This window comes from Lissotriton vulgaris, chromosome 11, assembly GCF_964263255.1.
Source record: "Lissotriton vulgaris chromosome 11, aLisVul1.2, whole genome shotgun sequence".
NCBI lineage: Eukaryota > Metazoa > Chordata > Amphibia > Caudata > Salamandridae > Lissotriton > Lissotriton vulgaris.
Window position 1 is genome coordinate 318,398,304 of NC_141699.1, and position 24,209 is coordinate 318,422,512.

Here is a 24,209-nt window from a genome sequence, read left to right on the forward strand (position 1 = left end):
ATCCTTGCATGCTCCCAAAATGCGTTTTCTGAACGAATGGTAGCAATGATTGCTTTTACTTCAACTACATTTTGAATGGTGACTGAGGTAACCCCCCTGACCTGATATCTCTTTCCATTGACCCACTTTGTCAATGCATGTCATTTACTTATGACAGGGCTTTACTCCCACAGGTTGGTTGTCACTGTTTCATAAGTCATGCTTGCAGTGTACAGCCGTATTGCACATGTGACACAATAACAGTGCAGATAATTAGTTACTTCGGAAGAGAATTTGATATGCGCATCACCAGATTAGTCAGATTAAATTAAGCAAACAATAAATACAATGGAATGTTGATTTGATCCCTTTGACAGCCCCACATATGGCAAAAGGTGTGTACTGTGATGGCAGTACATACAACACAAACTCAAAAAGACGTAGTATGGTATCCTTGTCCACTTGTCCACACATCCCCAGAGAGAAAGCTTTCTGTGACACGCGTCAGCCCTTTCATTGTGGCCTTAGTCTTAGGATGTTGTCTATACTATGGTACCAGGCTCTCTGGGCAACATACATCATGTCAATGGGCCTGTCTGTAAAGGTTATACAGGCGCATTCATACAAGTGAACACCCATAGGAAGAAAGCCACTTAGAGAGACATCACCCGGAAGGTGAGGACCCTAGGGGTATTTTATTGGAGCAGCATCCATTGCAAGGCCTGAGGCACTGGACCAGGAAGATCATGGAGGTCCAACTGGGGAAGACCTCCCAATGTGGACGGGTCGCAAGCCAGCCCCAGACCCCCTCAAATGGCCTGCATACTGGCAATGGCCTACCTGGAGCTTGATGGGCAGTTGAGGGCCTGACAGCAGCTATAAGGGGGTGAGTCCTGACCAGAGTCATACACGTTACATTTCAACCTTTGTGTGTTACAGGCAGGCATTTTCCCATCAATATTGGGAGTGGCCCTTGTGCGATGCACAATGAAAGTTATTTTTTGTGTAGGTTTGGTGGTAGGTGCATACTGATGTGCAATGCTTATTTTCTTTACAATCAGGAACACAGAAGAGTCCTGTCCACTACCAACTTGCTGTCTTGAGAAGACACCTGGCTGAGTGAACTGAAATGTAAGTCTGGGCAGTGAACTCAGCTCTGCTTGCGAAGTTTGCAGAATTTTCTGCAAACAGCACTACGCGGAGCTCGCGGAGTTCTGAAAACTGCATAGCAGAGCCGAGTTTTATCCCTTGCTCGCGTTTGTCAACGTCAAGTTGGCGAGCGCGAGTGAGGAAAATCCCCCTCTCAGTGAGATTTTTCCTCTTTCATGATCGTCAACATTAAGATGGTAAGTGTGGAAAATCAACATTCCGGCAAGATTTCTCAACGCGTATGCTCGTGCTATGTTTGGCCTACACAAGTCTTTTCAGGCTCTTGCCTCCTCCCTCACAGCAGACCCATCCCAATCTTCAATGCCCCCTCCTGCTCATTTCCTATCCAAATTCCCTATTCCCATGCCTGTCCCAAGCACACTCCAACAAATGCATGCACATATTTAATTGGACCCATGCACTGCACACAAACAAAAACAGCAGCAAAGACACAGGCATGCAACCACTCACCAGACACTCGCCGCTCACCACCACTACCAACATACCCCCATACACCACAGATACATGCTCAACTACAAACATATCCCCAGACACCACCCCAACACCCACACACACATCCCCAACCACCAGCATTACCCAAGATACCACACCAATACCCACAAACCCATCTCCAACCACCAGCATACCTACAGACACCACATCAACACCTGCAGACTCATTATTACGTAATATACCACACTAACACCCACAGACCCATCCTCAACCACCTGAATTCCACATGACACCACACCAATAACCACAGACCCATCCACAACAGCCAGCATACCCAGAATGTCCACATCAAACACCCTCAAAAAAAAAACTCTCACAGTCCCAGACACAACAGACATCTAAAAAACACCCAGTAGCTACAGCATACACACCTCTAACTTCCACCTCCTCTACTACCCAAACCCAACTCCTTCCTGAACATTCTTCCCATTCTCCCCGTGAACCTGTTTTATTAGCCTTGCCCTTAATCCAGTGAAATCTGCCCTCTATCAAAGTAAAAAAAATCCTTTCCCTAACCCCAACTAATCCCTTCCAGATTCCAATCCACCCCTGAAAAACCTGGTCCCCATCCGACTAAACCCAGCCATATGCATAAGAAGTCCTAGAAAACGGCTTCCCAAACCAAACCCACAACTCCCTCAACCGAACCCTGCCTACCAAGTACCATCTTTAAAACTGTGCTTAGTTTGGAAGACATTAGTCCTGTCATTACTTTTCTAGTTATTTGATGCTATTGGATAGTGATGTGTGACTATAGTTGAGTTTGTTTCATCCCTGATTGCTGATCCACTTAAAGTGGTTAGTATGATCTGACCTTGGAACCAGTACTGGAGTTACACAGGACTAGGGGAAATGTTGAATGGATGGATATGTGGGATGGAATCCAATTTAGGCTTACATTGAATTGGGTGTAATGGTTTTTGTTAAGTATTTTAGCTTAGCCTGGCCAGTGTCAACATCATTTAGGTTGCACTTCACCCTATGGCTGGATATGTGTTTGATGCATTCAAATTAGGTATTTGTTTATCCACACATGGAAGGTGTTAAATTATCATACCTTTGTAGGCATTTATATGGACATGTGTCCATTTATGTGTGTGTACCTTTCACTTACATTATCTAAATGTTTGACAAATGCTGTTAGTAATGTATTTGCTTTAATGACCTGCACTTACACATTTCCTACATGTGTATGGCACTTAGATATATGATTGGTTGTCTCTGATAGACTTCAATTCTACAGGTCCTGTGCACATAAAGTTTTTAAGGCATGTACAAAGTGGACAGTGGCCCACGGCCCCAGCCTTTCAGGGTTCCCCCTGGTTGAGGTTTGAATGCTTCTAACACTGATTATTTGTAATCCCATTTATTGACATTACCTTTTATTGCGGGTGACGTGTGAGAGTCCAATACAGAGATGTAGCAGAGAAGGCGTGTTTCAGTTACATGACACATCAATACAGATGTATCTTTGATATCACAACAGGACCTAGGGTGTGGGCAATGTGAGGGTGTCACAGTGATTAATAGGTGTGATATTGATAAGGCAGTGCTGCTGTGTGGTACAATTTAATGCACACATCACTTTCCCTGATTATGAGATTTAAACACTGTGCAGTGTCAGTGACCTTTGGCCAAAGAGTGCATTATAGAGATGTAACTTTGTCATACTTTGAAAACAACTCTAAACATGGGCCCACAAAATATATTTGGCCCAGGGACCCCAAACTCCTTGCCAGGTCTATTGCGGGGCATCTATTTGCTGCAGAGTCTACGGAAACAGGTAAGACTATAGCTCACCTTCAGTGACGTCTGCAACTGTGGCGTCTTTGGACGTCATCAAGCAGGTACATCAGAGGTAGGACATGTACGATTGTCTCCATGGCAGCAGAGGATGTGTGGTGATGAGTACAGTTGAGTTTCAGCCTTATATACCTTCCTTTCTGCCAGGTCAGATGTAGTGGTTGGATTGCTACATTCACATCAGCTGAAAGGCACCTCGTGATTGGGCAGTTACACTGACAGTTCACTCTCTGACAGATGCATTGAGCTATTCCGTTGTCACCGCGGTCGAGATTTCCTGGCTTTGGGACTGCACCAGTCTTTCGTCAATGTAACCACATGCATTGCAAAATGGTGGTCCAACCGCCATCGGTGCGGCGGTGAATCTGCAGACACCGCCAGGGTGGTACCAAGACCGCCAAGCTCATAATCAGGCCCTAAGTAAGTAAAACTTAGATAGTAACTAAAACTTAACTACTATTAAACTTAAAATAGCAAATAAATATTAACATTCTCTCCTACTTCTGTCCCTTTACATACACTTCCTAAAAATAATCGATGACGTGCACAACCGCTAAACAGCCAGAAAATAACAACCATAATAAACCAGCCAAAAGATATAAAAAAGTAAGCACTCATTGTTAGAGTCTGCCTCAGTATATGATGTACACTTCTGCAAGTGGACACCCTGTACTGATCCAGACAATCCTTATGGTGATTTTAGTTGTATTAGACATCCTTAGAACGTTTTCTAAATGGTAGCTGTGGAGAGCAGCCTTCAGGCTTAGTCCAGAAGGAGTGTATAGCAGTTTGCTTTACCAGAACATAATCTTATAGTTATAGAATAAATGAAAAAGAACCACACAGTGTATTTATAAAAATATGTATTTATTATAAGACACTCACTAACACATACATATATCTCCTAGCCAGAGATATACACAATGCACACAATATTTATACGATAGAAACAAGTAAGTAGTACAGAATACACAGTGGTCACCAGGGTGAGACCAAACCATGTACTATAACCGTGGTATGGTAACGATGACTCGAGTCAAGACTATACCCAGAAGTGTCAGGGACCCAAGGAACCACCAAAGGTAAGTCACAAGGAGCCCCATGGGGCCGTGTGCAGAGTGGTAACATGACTGCGGGATCAATGCAAGTCAACGGGTAAGTCGCAGTTGCAATTTTTAAGAACGAGGACCCTTCCTAGTGGACTCTGAAGAAACCCAGTAGAAGACAAGAGGTTTGAGAACTACTACACTTGTGGATACTTTAGGAAAGAGGATACCTGCGTCAGGGAAGCCAGGTGCGTAGGTGTGAAGTGGCGTCGGGAAACCATTGTCAAACTCATTGGGAGACTTCAGAAATATCCCGTTAATGGAGAAGGTGAAAGTGTTCGATGAAACCCAAAGGTGGATTCAAAATGTGAAGAACCTACAAGCAGAGGGGACAGAGTCTATGCCACTCAGGAGTGACCAGGAGGCACAGAAGATGAATGCCCACCGATATCGGGTGATGCAGGAGAGCTGTCAATGACGTTGAACCTGCAGCTTTGTGGACCAGGCAATGCTGTGGAAGACCAGGAGCCATAAACGAGCTGTCCCACATTGGATGTTGAGAGTTGAGGGATCTGCATCTAGTGGGAGCACCAGCAAGCCTTGGCAACTGCAAACCAAAAAGGAGTCGAAGAAGGTGTAATGTTGGCACCACCAAGGGCCAGGAGACTCACCACAAGCAGGGAAGTAGTTAAGGCAAGTCCTGAGCACCCAGGGAAGCCCCATGTATTAAGCACACAGTTGAATCAGTATCTGCTATCGAAAATGGTAACTGTTCTAATTTTTCAATATGTACCATGATATAAGTTGCATCTTTCATTGACATCAATTTTTGTTTATCTGTCAAAATAGATTGTAAAAACGGTGTAGAAGCATTCAGGTAATCTTATGGTCACTTTTAAGTGTTCCAGGTCAAAGCAAATTACATAACAGAATATAGCTCATTTATAATATGATACAAAATAGACACTTCATTTTAAACACTGTCAATTACAGAGGATACATTGCAATGCAAAGTAGATATACAGGAAGACAGAGTGTTAATACTGTTACACCAATGGCAAGAACTTTTTCCAAATTATCCTGATCATATTGAAAGAGGAATACCGCAGCTTCCATCTGCGACAATGTCCAAAATTCATTATATGCAGCATAAACAAAATGATAGTGCGAGGTGATTTTGGCCTTAAAAGGAAATCAGCAAGATCTATATCACCGGACAAAAGGGAAAGATGCTGTTTCACAGACGTGTGGAATGTTCCAACCACTGTTGACACAATTTACCAACATGTGGTAACTGTATGAGAATGTGGGAAGCAGGAATCCGATCTACTTTGTGTATAGTCCTTTGTGGCATTAATGAAGCGTAATTGGCAAGCATTAGAGCTTGTTGGCCACAGCAACTAAACCAAAGGGTCTATATCTGAAGAATTGTAAGGTGAATACCGGAAACCAGTACCAGGATCCTTGTTAGTGGCCCAGGGAGGACCTCGCTTGAAAGTTCGGGTTGAACTATTCCCATGAGGAACAGGGTCTGGACTGAGTTGAATAGTGCTGGCTCTAAACTGAGGTGGCATGGTAAGCAAACAAATGATGGAGTTAACCAAGATCTCTTGACTGGGGTGAATGAATATTCGCTTTTTTTCCACATTCCTTCCATTATTTGTGTGTATTTTGCCCTAAGTTTGCCGGTATGCCTAGACGTGAGTGACGGGCTCACTGTGCCACTGGATTCAAGCTTGCCTGGCTAATGAGGGATAATATCCCGAACCAATCCCAGAAAGATTGTTTATGGTCCAGGGAGGTCCTGGCATGGCAGTTCAGGCTGGACCCTGATATCTTGTCTGGGGTTGAATGTTTGATTTATTTCACATTCCAACCATTATTTGTGCGTCGTTTGTGTTCCCATCCACACTAGGCAGAACTCAACCTACACTGTACACAATTTTAGAAGCATTATAAAAAGAACAAAGCTACGAACAACTATGGATGGAGCAATTTGTTAGCCAAAATGCCCCTAACTCAGCAAACAAATGAAAATAATGTACAACATGCTACAATTTAAAGTCAAATTCTTCATAAAGAATAGATTACTTAGAAATCATAGCCAGTAGCTCTTTGAAGAATGAATAGTAACTTTCCAAACACCTCAAAAACTATGACAAACTAAAAACTAACATACCAAACCTTATATTCTTTAAATAATAAATATAGTATTTTATTAGATCAGTGAAACAATTTTTAAAAGCCCAATGCTAATAATAACTAATATAATAAAACTCCATATAGAATATTATAAAAAATGTAATCATTACCAACTAAGATGAAAACACACTTAATCCATCTAATAAAATAATTAAAACACATAAACCAAATAATGCCACATACAATCACATCATTTTGACATAAACAATATATTATCACATTTCCCACCCAAAAGAAAAGAAAGAAAAAAAAGTACTGTTCTGTAACTGCAGATCTTTCTCTGTAACCATGTAATAAAAAATATTAGAACATTGGATTGTTCGGAGCTCCATTGCGAACAATGGAGTGCTCTGGGCTTATAATGGCTGGTATAAGCCTGGAGCTCGAACCTTCCGAAGTTTCTTTGTTCACAGCTCTGGCTGTGAACAAAGGCTTCAGGGAGCCTGAGGGGATTCCAATCCCCTCACGCTTCAATAAGGCTTTGTTTTTTTGTTAAAACATTCTGTCCTCTAGTGGCAGAATGTTCTAATAGCCTTATATCCCTTCGTAGATGGGCTATACCGCTATTAAAGTCCCTCTCCCTTGTTAAAGGCCCTCGCCTTCGGCTCGGGGCCTTTAACGCTGGAGAGGGCCTTTAATAGCCGGTATAGCCCTCTACGGCGGGTTATAAGGCTATAGTAATCCACCAAAAATTTGGAAACAATATCCAAAAATCCCAAACAAAAATGAAAACATATAATTAAACCCTCAAAGAAATCCAGGGTTTGGGGCGGGGAAGAAGGGCGGGTGTTGAAAAAGTTATAATGCAAGAGTGAGTAAATTACAAGGTGGGCTTTCCTAGGATTTTTTTGATACTGAAATAGTACAGCTTGGATTTAGCAGCTATGGCTTGCATCCTGAATGGGTAAATTAACTATTTGCTTGGTTAATGTAGGGTGCCTAATCATAACGTTTTGGGCAACAGGTGGCAAAAATGTTAAGGTCATTTGGTCCAGTGGTTGTATGTCAACAGGAAACTCATATTCCATGGGGTAAAAGAGTGGCGGATTATAATGTTAATGTTAATGTTAATGTTAACAGGTATTTGTTGAGCGCTCGTACGCCCGGAGGCTTCATGGCGCTATAGGAGGGAACAGGACGCGTCAGCCATTTGATAGAGCAGGCCAGCTCAAGGGTGTGCCTGAGAAAAGAGCCAGGTCTTCAGAAGGTGTCTAAAACTGAGGAGGTTGTCACTTAGTTTAAGGTGAAGGGGGAGGGAGTTCCAGAAGGCAGCTGCAAGATGGTCAAAGCAGCTGCCTCCGAGACGTTTCCTCTTGTACGACGGCACAGTCAGCAGAGATTTATGGGTGGACCGGAGGTGTCGGGAAGGATTGTATTTATGGAATAGGTTCCTGACGAATTGGGGGCCAGTATCTTGCAGGGATTTAAATAAAATGCAGCCCGTCTTGAAGGCCACACGTTGTTCCACCGGCAGCCAGTGTAATTGTTTCAGGCCAGATGTAACTGATTGCCTTCTGGGGATGTTCAGAAGAAGTCTGGCTGCTTGGTTCTGAACCAGCTGGAGGCGTTTGAGCTCTCCCATTGGGAGCCCAAGGTAAAGACTGTTGGAAAAATCCAGTCTGGATAAAACCAAAGAGATGACAATCTGAGTAAGGGCGGAAAAGGAAAAAAAGCGTGCAATTTTTTAAATTTTTTTCAGCTGAAAAAAACTGGCAGAAACGACTGACCCCACCTGTTTCTTCAAGGAAAGATCTTCACTGATATGGATGCCCAAACTTTTTACCGATGATGATTTAATCGGAGGGGCACCCATACAGGAGGGCCAAAAGCTAGGGTTCCAACTATGTATACTCTGTCCAGGCAAGACCAATTCGGTCTTTCCTGGGTTGAGTTTTAAATGATTGCAGCTCATCCAACTCAGAATGTGGGACATGGTGTTCTGAAATTCTACCACTGAGTCCTTGGTGTTAAGGGGGAAGATGAGCTGCAAATCATCAGCGTAGTTGAAGATGGTTACATTGGCATTTCTAAGAGAGAACAGAAGAGGACGCAGGTATAAATTAAAAAGTAAGGGGGACAGCGATGAGCCTTGAGGCACTCCGCAGTTGGTGGATATGGTAGGGGCCGTAAAGGTACCCAGTCTGACCGATTGAGTTCGGCCAGAAATAAACGAGCGGACCCAACTCAGAGCCGGGCCTCTGAGGCCAGCCTGCTCGACACGGTCGACCAAGATGGTGTAGTCGACCGTGTCGAACGCAGCGGAAAGATCCAGTAACACCAAAGCCTGGTGGATCCCCTCGTCCGCGTTCCGTCTCAAAGAATTTTGCACCGAAAGAATGACTGCTTCGGTTGAGTGGCAAGGGCGGAAGCCGGCCTGGTTGGGTGCAAGATACTCAGATTTCTCCAGGAAAGCGGAGATGCAGTCACAGACATGGGATTCCAAAAGTTTGGCGCAGTAAGGCAACAGAGAAATGGGCCTATAGTTAAGTGGATCTGATGGGTTGGCTCCTATCTTTTTTAAAAGGGGAATGAGTAGGGCTTTTTTAAAGTTACTTGGAACTTTCCCTTGGGTAAGCGATCCATTCAGCAGGGGAAGTATACCCTCAGGGATGAGGGTGCCCACTTCTTTCAGAATGAAGGGGGGGCAGATGTCGTCAGGGGATCCTGATTTAACTTTGGTAAGAAGCTTGGATAGAGTATCATTATCAATAGGAGGGTATGAAACCGAGGTAGCAGGATTGTGAAAGACATCGGAAAACAGAAGGGATGGCTGAGTAGTGGAGATGCTCTGTTTGATGGTGCAGATTTTGTCAAAAAAGAAAGAGTTGAGAGAGTTGCAGAGTTCCTGAGTGGGGGTTATCGAAAGGGAGGTTCTGTCACTTGTAGTAAGATTTTCCACTATATTGAATAGTTCTCTGGATTTATTGTTCGCTTTGAGTATTTTTTCAGAGAAATGTTCGGTTTTGTGTTTTAGGATGAGCTTGTGGTAGTCCCTGCGAGCTTTACGGTAATTATCCTTGTCTTGCTCTGAATAGGCGGTGCGCCATTTTCGCTCCAGTTGACGGACCTTAAGCTTAGAGTTTTTCAGAGCAGGTGTGAACCACTTATGTGCGTCATTGGGGCGGGAGCGAGAAAAGTTAGTGCAGGGGGCATACAAGGGTTATAAGGGGCTACAAGTTGGTAGCATGCACGACTCAGACTTCAACAATAGGTGGGGGTGCTATTTTGGTTAAAAATAATATTGAACCTATAAAGAGAGAAAGGGAGGATAAGTGGGGTAGATGGGCGATTGTAGAATTGCCATGTGGGTAACTTTCAGCTCCATTTATGGATCTAACCCGGATGATCCAACAATAATTGAAGATTTAGAGGTTGAATTAGCCTACTGGCCATCTCCTTTAATTATATCTGGAAACCTAAATATACATCTCGAGGTGATAAGAAATTATAAGACCAAATATCCGGGAAAGTAACTGCGTGTTAACCGGGCGATAGCTTCACTCATAGAGAGTCATAACCTGTTACACATCTGGGGTACTCAGAGAGCCCAGAATCCCAGATTTACGTATCTTTCTGCACAGCACAGCAAATTTGTCTGGTAGATTATTTCTTGGCTTTCAGCCAGTTTATTGGGTTGTGTTAATATTACAAAATTACCAAGGGTGTTTTCTGACTTTAACCCCTTATTACTGGAAATTGAAGGCCAGGGTTGTATCAGGACACAAGCAAAATGGTATTTTGATAGAAAAATGCTTCTGAATAATTGTTTTCTCGTACAGATTAGGAACTGGGAGGTGGGATATTTCAACCAGGTTAGTGCTGCATCAGGACGTAGCTCTTCTAGGGGGGTGGTCTGTTATGGTTTCAAGGCAGAACTTAGAGAGCTTTGTGTGTCCAGAAGGAAGGAGGCGGAATATGAGATTGGAGGGTTGTACAGTAAGCTTAGAGCGCTGGAAGAATGTCACACCCAACTGATTTTGCAGAGATAGGTGGAAGGGCACGTATTCTTTGAAATCATGGCAATCAAACCTGAGATAAGCAGCTATTATCTTAAAAAGGTGGATGAGTGCCACCAGGTTTATAAAAACGAGAGTTATGAGTATGGTGAGTCAGTAGGCAAAATTCTAGCGTACCAGACAAAGGAAAAATACGAATCGCATTGAGAAAAGTTTTAAAAACAGATGGGTCATATGTCACTGAACCTAGTGATAATATTAACATTTTGAAGATTTCTATGAAACATTTCATCAGGAAGGCATGCTTGACTCCTGTCTGGGGGAAGAAGATGGGATTGGGGAAGGTTATGGGCATTTAGGACCTGATGCCTGTTGGGAATTAGAGGAGGATATGGCCTTGGAGGAAGTAAAGTTTGCACTACATTCAATGGCTGCAGGGAAGGCTGCCGGTCTGGATAGAATTCCTCTTGTGCTGTATAAGGCCTTACAGGCGGAAATAGCAAAATTTTTGTTAGATTTTATTTAGGTGTTCAAAGTAGTATCTGAAGACAAATTGTATTCCAAAATGTTTGCACTGCGTTTGGGGGGATCATAGACAATATGGTCACACCATGGCAACATGGATTTATACTGGGCGGTGCACAGACATAATATCGACTCCAAAATATCGACTGGACATAATATCGACTTTTAAATATAGACTGGACAAAATATCGACAGGACAGAATATAGATGACCAAAATATCGTATTTAAGGTAAGTGATATAATATCGACTGTTAAAAATATAGATAGTAAAAAATATCGAATTTTTAATATTATCTAATTTTTATAGTGTATTTTTATGGTATAATATGTGTGAAAAGTGTGTATTTATGTTAAAATTAATTTTTTTAAATGAATTTTGTTTTTATAATTATTGCGTAATTTAATTCTGTAGCGGGTTGTGGGTTTATAGGGGAATAGGGTGGGGAGTATTTTAATTATAATTAATTGAATATGTACATTCATTTATTGATAGTAAATTTTAATTATTAATTAATTAATTTATAATAGTTAATTTATTAAATTTTAATTGGTAATTAATTTTAATTAATTGATTAATTGGTAATTATGTAAATTTTACTAAAGTATTTTAGTAGCGGGTTGTGAGTTTATAGGGGAATTGGGTGGGAAGTGATTAAATTATAAATAATTAAATAATTAAATTTATTTATATTTATTTAATTTCAAATAATTGTAAAAAACTTTTTAATTAATAAATAATTAATAGTAATTAATTTTATTAATTAGTATTAATAGGTGATCAATAGAAATAATTATTGTTAATTAGTAAATTTAATATGTTAATTAATAAATTGTATACAAATAATAATTATTTTTAATTAATTATTAATAGATATTCAATAATACATTTTATAATTATTTATGAAGTATTAATGTTGTATTCTCTGGAGTGGGAATAGTAATTTTAACCCCTACGCTATCCAACTTTTTCCCTACTGTTGCACCCACTGGAGTGGGAATAGTAATTTTAACCCCTACGCTATTCAACGCTTTCCCTACTGTTGCACCCACTGGAGTGGGAATAGTAATTTTAACCCCTACGCTATCCAACGCTTTCCCTACTGTTGCACCCACTGGAGTGGGAATAGTAATTTTTACCCCTACGCTATCCAACGCTTTCCCTACTGTTGCACCCACTGGAGTGGGAATAGTAATTTTACCCCTATGCTATCCAACACTTTCCCTACTGTTGCACCTACTGGAGTGGGAATAGTAATTTTAACCCCTACGCTATCCAACGCTTTCCCTACTGTTGCACCCACTGGAGTGGGAATAGTAATTGTTACCCCTACGCTATCCAACGCTTTCCCTACTGTTGCACCCACTGAAGTGGGAATAGTAATTTTAACACCTACGCTATCCAACACTTTCCCTACTGTTGCATCTACCGGAGTGGGAATAGTAATTTTAACCTCTACGCTATCCAACGCTTTCCCTACTGTTGCAACCACTGGAGTGGGAATAGTAATTGTTACCCCTACGCTATCCAACGCTTTCCCTACTGTTGCACTCTTTGGAGTGGGAATAGTAATTTTAACCCCTACACTATCCAATGCTTTCCCTACTGTTGCACCCACTGGAGTGGGAATAGTAATTTTTACCCCAACGCTATCCAACGCTTTCCCTACTGTTGCACTCTTTGGAGTGGGAATAGTAATTTTAACCCCTACGCTATCCAACGCTTTCCCTACTGTTGCACCCACTGGAGTGGGAATAGTAATTTAAACCCCTACGCTATCCAACCCTTTCCCTACTGTTGCACTCACTGGAGTGGGAATAGAAATTTTATCCCCTACGCTATCCAACGCTTTCCCTACTGTTGCACCCACTGGAGTTGGAATAGTAATTTTAACCCCTACGCTATCCAATGCTTTCCCTACGCTTGCATTCTTTTGAGTGGGAATATTATTTTGTACACTTCTGCTATCATACGGTAATATAATAGTATCTTATTTAATTATAGTATGTTACTATATATATATGTTTTAACAAATATGATAGTAAAAATTATTTTTATGAATTTCATTTATTCTTAAATTATTATAAGTTAATTTAAGTATTTTTAAGTATATTTTAGTAATTAAAGTTTAATATTAATTTAATTTAACACTGTTTTTAATAAAGTCGATATTTTTTTAAAACTATATTATTGTAAACGATATTTTGTACTCGATATTTTTGTACTTACCTGTTTGTAGATACAAACTCGATATTTTGTCTGTCGATATTTTGTCCACGATATTTTTGCAAGTCGATATTTTGTCCCTCAATATTTTTTCAGTGATCCATACTGGGCAGATAATGCATTCAATAGAGTGTCATTGGGAAACCACTGGCAGGTTATGGAGTGGAAAGGATTCAGCTCATGCTTTATAAAAGTCATACAAGCTTTATAGATGACATGTTATGCTAGGCTGAAATGATGGGTCAAGAGTCAGGGAGAAATAAAATCATGAGGGGGACTAGGAATGGATTTTCCTGCTCCCCAATTTAGTTTGCCCTCTATATAAACTTTTTTATAGTGCAAACAGCTAGAATCCTTTAGATCAGCATAAGGGTGCTTGACTACCCATCCCATGATTCCCCGTGACACTCAGTAGTTCCCGGCGTAGTCTCGGGTGATCTCGCGGATACTGAGATTTCGCCAAAGAACCCGGAAGACCGTGTTTGAATGCCCGGGTGAGGGATGTATATTTAGCCACCCTCTTCTTCCCGTTCGGTACCTCCCCGACGGCTCTGAAGACCGTCAGAGGTACCGACGGATAGGTAAGAGATAGCGCTCTTATGCACTGCCACATTACGATCTTTGGAGACATTGATGACCATGCTATGTTACCTTTTAGTCTTGGGCTACCATAAGGCTTTAATTTTAACTTTACCCAGTACCTTATTATCGGTGGTTTAGTAAACAGTGTATGCATATGGGCTCAAATGTTATCAGGAGTCTTCGTTCATGTTTGTTTATTAATGTCATTGTACTTTACCTCTAACATCACATAAGGGACGAATTACATATTATGATCATGTCTGACCCTGTTCAGGAACAAAAAATCAAAAAATTAAATAAATAATTTCTATAAGGTTTATGGCCACTATTTTCGATGCTTAGGGCTGTATTACGTTTTGGCAAGCAACACATTTATACATTACAATTCACAAACAGTGTTGCCATTAATGAGGGTGAGTGTGTAGTTGTATCTACCTGGTTTTTTGTGCCGTAAACCCTTGACAATTGGTTCTGTTTTTAATGTTAAGGTATGTCACAACACAGAAATTTGAGTTTGGTGTATTTTTCCTTTTAGAGCAGTTCACATGTGGGGTGAGGTTTTGTCCTCCATGCTAACAAGGTAGGATGGAGGTTTGCCCCATTGACTGGGCGTGTATGTGATGGTTTAAAACTTTTTTACCACGCATAATTAGAGAGCGAATGGGTGATATTTGTCTCAAGATTAATTTGTGTACTGTGTCACACCCCCCCCCCCTTCTTTTCACAGATCTTTGTTGAGTTCCAGAGGAATTCTGGATTGTGAGACACTATACTCACACCATATCCTTTTTGTTGTTTGAAACTTTGGATTTATTGTAATAGCAGTAGCTTTATTATTTCTAGAGGTCCCGATGAAAGCACATGGTTTAACTTTTTCGAGTGAGTGCTGAAACATGTTGACCACTTCTGTTTAGGACAGCTATTTGTTAAAACGGGTCCTGGAGTTCTGTTTTTAATCTTTGATCGTGACAGACACCAATAAAATTTACAGTCCGATCACGCATCAATTTTATAATTTTTCACTTCACGTTTGCACTGCACTTATATATTGATGCCATATATTCTATCCTGCTCATCTTGGTAACCATACCTTTTGACATCCAAGAGCTCTGATATCTATAGAGCTAGAATGTCATTCCATACAAAAGGATACCCAAATGATGAAGCTAATCACTAGGCTTGGTGAATGATGGGAATCCATACACATACATTTTATGTTATTTTATGAAAAATGTTGAATCTTGTTAATTATCATCCTTCTTTCTCTTATCTCTAGACGCTGGTATATATTTTGTGTTTATAGGTCAGTTTGGGGCTGCATATTCCAGTTAGTCTTTAAATCTTGGCCTCCAACCCTATCTAAACTTTTTTGTGTGTCTTCTCCATATGACACTGAACCTAGTGATAATATTAACATTTTGAAGATTTCTATAAAGCATTTCATCAGGAAGGCATGCTTGACTCCTGTCTGGGGGAAGTAGATGGGATTTGGGAAGGTTATGGGCATTTAGGACCTGATGCCTGTATCGAATTAGAGGAGGATATGGCCCTGGAGGAAGTAAAGTTTGCACTACATTCAATGACTGCAGAGAAGGCTGCTGGTCTGGATAGAATTCCTCTTGTGCTGTATAAGGCCTTACAGGCGGAAATAGCTAAATTTTTGTTAGATTTGTTTTTAGGTGTTCAAAGTAGTATCTGGTGATAAATTGTATTCCAAAATGTTTGCACTGCGTTTGGGGGGATCATAGCCAATCTGGTCACACCATGGCAACATGGATTTATACTGGGCAGATAAAGCCTTCAATAGAGTGTCCTGGGGGTATCTCTGGAAGGTTATGGAGTGGAAAGGATTCAGCTCATGCTTTATACAAGTCATACAAGTTTTATAGATGACCTGTTATGCTAGGCTGAAATGATGGGTCAAGAGTCAGGGAGAATTAAAATCACGAGGGGGACTAGGAATGATAATAATAATGATCTTTATTTAGATATAAAACATACCTTTAAAAGAATTTACAGATTCACAGCCTGACCGAATATTAGAATAAAAACTTCTAGGAATAACAACACAAGTTTAGATATAAAGGCACAATCCATTAACAAACATTGTAAAAACAGGGATATTATCTCATAGTATATTTTAAAATCACAAAAATTGAAGCCAGGCGCCAGCTTGCATTAGTTATAACCAAATTTTGTCTAACATTGCTAAGAATAATGCCAGTTAATGCTGTTTTCGGTGAAAAGAAAAAGATTGGGCACTTTAGCATGGTCTGCTTAGGTTAAAGATGTGATATGCTCGCAGGATAAAGTTTATAAATTTTATGTTTAGCGCTGTGTTTTCCGGGTTCAGAGCTGCCATGATGGCTTGCCTGCAGGTCCGGACACCCAGCCTATTCCATTCTGATTTTAAACCAGACCTGCGTTCTGTGTTAAGGGCTGGGCAAAGGCAGCTTACATGCAACATGGTTTCCGCTGTTTCCCCACACCCTCTACAAGAGAGATCTTCCGATGTGCGTCGCCATGGTGGTAAATCTTGCAAGAAACGCCAGTCACCCAGTCTGATGGCAATAAAGCTGCGTTTCAGGTGTAATGGATATGTGCTGGCCAGATAGCAGGCTGGGACCGGGTGTCTGTAGGACTAGGAATGGATTTCCCTGCTCCCCAATTTTGTTTGCCCTCTATATAGATCTTTTTATAGTGCAAACAGCTAGAAGGCAAGGTGTAACGCTGGTTAATATTAATGGATACAACACTAAGGTATTGGAATATGCAAATGACATTGCAGTTGATCTTGAGGAAGCTATAGCTGTGATAGAACAAATTGCGGGGGAGTTTGGGAGCAAATGTAGTTATTTGCTGATTAGCGAAAAACCCCATATTATCTGTACAGATAATATTGTATTTACAGATATTCGCTGGATGGATACAGCAACTTATCTCGGGAAGAAGAATGTATAGTTAGTCAGGCGGCTCTGAACTTTCGACCATGCAGTACAGTTGGATTGTGTAAACTTGGTGTGTATGTGATTGAAGTAGCTACTTTTGGCAATTTCAACTGAAGGACCCTTCCAAGTGACCTGCACCAGACTCTCGGAACTGACGGAACCTACAGACCACATTAACCGGTGGTGAATCCACTCACGCTGAGTCCGCTCTTGTCTGACTCCCGGGTCCAATATCAGCATAAGCCTCCCTCCTGTTACATAGTTTGCCTGTGGGGGGACACAGAACAACCACTAGCACAGTGCATTTTAACTTCGATAAGGAAGGGCTCAGCAATTGCGGTTGCCATTAGCTGGCAGACAGTAAGGGAGAGCCCTGTGGGGGAACCGCAAAGGTGGCCCAACTAGGTCGGGTGCAGCCTGTGGCCTTGCCCTGCCTGCCCCACTTGTCCTTGTATCCTCCCTTTTACCTCCTCATAGTCTGCCTGTCTCCTTCAGCTTTCCTCGCTTCCCGACAGCGGAGGTGATACATGTAGCCCACCAGAGGCGCACCAAGAGTCAAATTTCGGGGCGGGGGGCTAAGAAAAAATGTCAGGGGGGCTGATTCTTCAAGCAAAAGTTAGAGTGGAGCTGCAGGGGCCCTAAGAAGGGGGGAAACCCATCAGAGCCTCATTAACAAGCAAAAGGTATTTAAAAGATCTGTGAAGTACCTTGGTGCGGCTGTGTGTGTGCCCAGGAAGTTGTCTCATCCCGGGCTGCCACACACGATGGAGGGGGCTGAAGCACTTTGATTCCAATGGGCGTTGTGCTCCTGTAGCCCATGGCTTCTGGAGGGTGTTGAGCTGAGAGAGGCAAGTGAGCGGTTACGGCCGCTTAGGGGTGCCTGCTGGGGGGCAGAGGGGCGGGACGAGGTTAGTGCTGCATCAGGCGAGTGCGGCTTGCACGATCAGTGAGAGCTGCCCCGCCCCCACCAGCACTTCTGCATCCCCTCTTTGTATGTATTTACCTTCTACCTCTCCCGATTATTTTCTCTTTTCTTTTTAGGGGTGGTCCCTCAAATTTTTACACCCTTTCTCCTCCCAACAGAGCAACACAAGAGGCAATACAGGCGGGGCACATGCTGCACAGGGGACTGTTGGAGACCTCAGTGCATCCAACCTGAGTCTCAATTCTCCCCTAAATACCTCCAAACCCTCGGCACCCATTGTTTTATTCTCTGTGTTAATGGTTCATCTAAGCACTGTGGACAGGACAGTTACTGGCTTTTGCGTGCTCTCAGGGGTGTTTACAGGTCCTGTACCTGCTCTGTGAAGTGGTCCAAGCGGTCAAAGTTGCTGAGAAGCCTGCCAAATATTGCAAGCGAACAAGCAGAAATCCCCAACATCCCCTCAAAGCCATACAGCACATGGACGGACAAGCTGCAATGCAACTAAGGAAACTTGTCCGGGGAAAAGGTACCACTCACAGAGCTGATACCATTGCGGATCAGTCCGGGGGCCCCCAGCCACAGCCGCAGCATGATCCATCTTTACCGAGAGGTCAACCGTCACGAGCGCGGATCAGTGAATTTTTCAGCAAGGCTTCATCCCAGTCTCAGACTCAGACCTGCCAAGCTCCTCCAGCTATCCTGCAACCTGGGCCAGAAGTACAGGCCTATGCTCGGCCTTGCACACCCAGCCCCAGCCCCATTGCCTGATTGCCCCCTGCTGACCCCGATCCCACTCACCCAAGTCCCAGGTATCTCCTGAAATTCATCAGCAGCCTCGCCTATCTCATGGACTGTCCTCTATGACCCTAGACACACCAAGAGTTCACTCCCCCAGCTCTGGAGAACCTACTGTTTTTGACTCTAGAATACTTACTTCAGTCAACTTACAAGCTCAAGTCCAAGATACATGTCCGTCTGTCCCCTCACACCTCCATGAATGCAAAGTGATCCTGCAGCAGCCTACACACTACTGGAGTCCACTTTGCACTGTAACCTGGGTGTTCATCGAATTAAGCTTACTGACCCCCTGATGCCCAAAAAGTGGCTAACATAGGAAAGCCCCTTTGAACCTAAAAATCTGTCCTACTGGTTCCTAGCCCCACTAGAAGCTCGAATTGAGGCCTCACTAGCGCAAATACCAGTCCTTAGCACAGATACCCACCATAACCCTCTTAGCTCAGCACAAGCAGACTAGGATTAATTTGCTGCACTGGGTCCTATGAGTCCTTTTTCGGTCTCACTGACGTCTTTAAATGTAAAACAAGACTTTATTGCCACAGCCTTATTATGGCAATCACAGAAAATGGACATTCTTATTGACTTAATTCAAACTTTGGCCACAACCTTAGCTGATTTTGGTTCTAGACTAAGCTCCCTCGAAAGGACTAATAGGCTTCCTGATGGCACTAATGCTTGTTCTTTCTCTCCACCAATTAACAAACTTTCATCCCTCCCAGAAATTCTGTGCTTGCTTCTAGACAGAGTGAAATCCCAAACTCACGGTTGTGACAAACTCATCCAAATTGTTCAAATAGGGTCCCATTCTTAACAGTCATCATGCTCTGTAATCAATGACATATTGCCATCTCCCAAGAGGAACTACACCTCTTTCCCTCGGGTACTAGGACTCCAAAAGTCAACCCCCTCTGGTTTTCAGACAACGGTCATTAGTTTTAGTGACCCAAAAGTCAGACGTATGCTACTTAGTACTCCCTGCCCAATGGCCATTTTGACTCTATAGGCCACTACTCAGCCCGGATATGTTGACCCAGCTCCTCCAAATGTCCCCAACTGCCCACCCATCTCCCAATAAAATATTCAAACTCTAGAAGAGATAAAAAGAAACTAAAAGAACTAACTAAAAAATAATGTCTCGCAAAACGGAGATCTGGGCTTGTTGAGGCAGGGTTTTTTACTAAGCCAGCCCCAGAAGAAAGGGGGGATTCACTTTCCTATTTTTAATTAGAGCTCAAAAACAAAAACTGAAACTTCCGATTTCAGGGATGTTTTCACTGACAACAACGTTCCCATCGACAACTCTTTGACAATTACTCAGGAAGTTCACAAGGTGAAGCCATTGATCCCAGCATCCCAGAATTGTATTCCACTATTGTTAAGCCTGGTACCTTTGCCACTCAATTTATGGGGGTATCCCCCCAATTTCGAAGTTCAGTCCTTCAAGACACCATCACACTGTCTCTAAGGGGTGTCTCAAACACACCGAGTTGTCCCAACAAGTATACGGGAAATGCAAGTAATAACACTGCTGTTCCACACGTCACAACAGACAGCGGCCTGCCAGGCCCTTTCTTGCCACAGCCAACAGGCGACTTGACTAAACTACTCCGGGCCCATCCAACACAAATGTTACCGCCCAAATAGCCTCAAATTCCACAGGTCATGGTCAGGCAAAGACAATTAGAGGAGAATCATTTTCCACTTGTTGCCACACCTCTTCACTTTAAGGCCCCGCTGCTCCCCTTTGACTACTTTGGGGGGCAGATTCATCAAGGTCCTGATAATCATGTAGAACTTGTTTTTATTCTGCATTATGCCCATAAGGGCATAATGCAGAATAAATTATTCTCAATAGAAATAATCTTCCACGTCTTTTAAAGCACGTCCCGGCACTCATGGGGATTACCTCTTCTGACCTAACAGCAGTAAAGTTTTCCTTAATACCGGGCAAAGGGGCTTCAGAAGCAACTGTTGCAACATGGTCACAAGAAACTTTTAGGGACTCTTGGGGAAGCCAGGTCTTTTCGAAGACTGGGGCATAGAACTCTGGTTTCCCCCTAATCAAAAATACCTGTATGTTCTCCTTCAGGAAGAACTAGTAGGGTCTCACACAAGCGTCCTGAAAGGGAATCTGGTGCAACCCACGATTGGCTGCCAGGCACATCAAAAGCTGACAACTCCATCAAAATGTCATAAAATACCAATCACCGTTTGTAGAGATGCAAATCAAACTCCACAACAGTCAGAGCCTTCTCCCTGAGACCAGTCAGATTCTTCCACCCTCCCCTAACGGTCCATTTAAGCGGTCAGACCCTAAACTGACCATTTCCTCCTGGAATGTGGCTGGGCTTAAGTTAATACTTTCATCCAAATCTGCAGTACACTATTTGAGCAAAATTGACAACATCTGCTTACAAGAGACCTGGGGCTAGATGTAGGTAAATAGTATTTACCGATTCTAAAATACAGAATTTTACCGATTCAGTATTTTAGAATCGGTAAATGCTATGTAGCAAAAATTTGGGCAAAAAATACTGAATCGTTAAGATGCGGTAATTTCCGAATCGGTATTACCGATTTGGTAATTGCCATTCATTCCTATGGGCCTGGAGGCACATAGAAATGAATGTCAATTACCAAATCGGTAAATACTGATTCGGTAAAAGGGGGAAAACTGCGAAGGGTGGCAGGGTTGTCACTTTGACACCCTGTTGCACCCCTAAATTGTGTATGGGTGCATATGTTGCAGACATACATGCCCTAAGGGCATATATGTCAGCAACATAGCACTAAAGCAATTTGCTTAAAATTGCTTTTTGGGGTGTTTTCGTTATTTACCACCAACTTGTAGTTGGTAATAAATAATGAATCCTAACATGGGATAAGCACTCATTTAAGTGCTCCCTACATTAGGAATTACCGAATCGGTAATTTACCGATTCAGTAAATTAACGATTCAGAAAATTACCGAATACTTAATTTCGTCTCCCTACATCAGAAAAACCTATTACCGGTCAGTAACGGCCGACATTCATTAATTTCGGCCGTTACCGACCGGTAATAGCCTTCCTACATCTGGCCCTTGGTCCCTATCCCATCAGTTCCCTACGGCTATTATGAATTTTTTCAGTGGGCATCCGGGCCTTATCCTTTGTGCCGACCTTCTGGGGTTTTTCCATTTTCATTAAATATTCCTGTAAGATCAAAGCCACTCCCCTCTACTGAAACTTCCCTGTTGGGCAAGTTTTACTAATCTCAGGACTTTCAATCCAAACAATGGACTTCCCTCTTCTCTTAATCAACTGTTACCATAACATAACTAATACATCAATCTTATCTGCAACAGCTCTTTTGATCAGGCACCTGGAAGAGCTCCTACTTGAGTTTGCCTCTGCTGAACTCCTGTTACTAGGTGACTTTAACATCAGGGACTTCTGATCCAATGACCACCTAGCCACCAAAACTAAAGAGCAAGAAGCTATGAATACTCTTCTATCAAATTAAAATGTACTCTTTGCGAAGCAAATTATACTGTCTCAAGATCCCAGCGTACATCTACCCCCAACATTTAAGAATCTTTCAACTATTGATGACATCTTTTTATCAATATCCCTGGCAAGCCAATTAGTAAACTGGAGATCCCCACTTATAGAAAAAGTGACCATACCCCCCTGACTGTAATAATGGACCTACAATTTCCTGTTGCTGCCAAAGTTACAGAAGTTGTTCATTCAACGCAGACTGAATTCCATAATCTAGTCAGAAGAATTAAATGGGACTCTTCAGGTGTGCTAAGGTGGGCAACTGGCTTAAGGAAATAAAATCATAAATTTCACTCAATACCTCCCCACTGACTACCATCACAGGTGGGATACTGTTTTAACCAAATTAAGAGACCTTTTAACGGGACCCGGAGCCCACCACAGAGACACTAGGCCTCCCTTACGTTGGCATCTCAACACAGTTACAGTCAACCAAAGAAAAGCCCTAAGGAGGGCCGAGCATCTGCATAAACACAGTGCTGCAGTGCTCATCTTCAAAAATATAGACTCATCACATAAAGTTTACAAAAAATCAATGTGGGAAGCTAAGATACAAAATGAACAGAAGGATTGGCTAAAAATGCATGGACTGTTCTAAGAAAGAAATCTGACACACCTCTGGAACCACATTATTAAGCTCCGCTCCTCCAACAAGAGTAGAGTGTCTGAAGGGGCCTGGTCATGGTATGTCGCTCAACAATACTCCTGCGAAAGCCCAGGCCCTACTGATGCTAAAAATAGGGAGTCATTTCATAACATGTCGACGGATATCTGTGAGCTGACCACTCCGGCACAGGTCTGCAGGCTTCTGAAAACTATGAAAAATTACGGTGCCCCGGGGCCTTCCATCCTCCATGTTTAAAAGTGCGCTGTATGATTGGACCAACCTGTTATCCCCCCTGTGCAACCACACGTTTACTACATTTCAGATACCAGATTCATGGAGAAGCTCGATTTTATGTCCAGATCCTAAAAAAGGAGATCCTTCCCTTCCTGCCAATTACCGACTTATAGCCTTACTAGATCTTGAGGCTAAGGTTTATGCTCTGTGTCTTCTCAAGTCATTAGAAGAATAGGTTCCGGAAAATAACATCTTACCATACTTCCAAACTGGGTTCCGAGCTTCTGCCTCCACAATTGATAACCGCCCTATCTATTCTAAATCATCAAGCAGTCCAAAAAAGGCAGCTTCCCCTTTTATGCTGCATCATAGGCCATAGTGTCACCTTTGATAAAGTGTCTTGTAACACTCTCTGGAGGAAAATAGGCAAGTGGGGGATCCCATGGTATCTCTTCAGAGTCCTCATCTTCCTGCATAAGAACAGATGGGTGCGAGTCAGAACAGGCCCCAATCAGTCAATCAATCAATACATTTATAAAGCGCGCTACTCACCCGCGAGGGTCTCAAGGCGGTGAAGGGAGGGGCGATCGCTACTGCTCGAATAGCCAGGTCTTGAGGTGTTTCCTGATGGTGAGATGGTCCTGGGTCAGTCGTAGGTGTGCGGGGAGGGAGTTCCATGTCTTGGCGGCCAGGTAGGAGAATGATCTTCCTCCCCTGGTCGTTCTGCGAATCGGTGGGACGGTGGCAAGGGCTAGGCTGGCGGAGCGGAGCTGGCGGGTAGGAGTGTAGAACGAGAGGCAGTTGTTGAGGTATTCGGGGCCCATGTCGTGGAGTGCTTTGTGTGCATGGGTGAGGAGCCTGAACGTGATCCTCTTGCTGACGGTGAGCCAGAGCAGGTTTCTCAGGTGGGCAGATATGTAGCTGTGGTGAGGGATGTCGAGGATGAGTCGTGCGGAGGCGTTCTGTATGCACTGAAGAAGTTTCTAAAGCTTGGCTGTGGTTCCTGCATAAAGGGCGTGCCCGTAGTCCAGTCGGCTGGTGACCAGGGCCTGGGTGACCGTCTTTCTGGTTTTGGTGGGGATCCACCGGAAGATCTTTCGGAGCAGGCGCAGGGTGTTGAAACATGAGGATGAGATGGCGTTGACTTGTTTGGTCATCGTGAGGGAGGAGTCCAA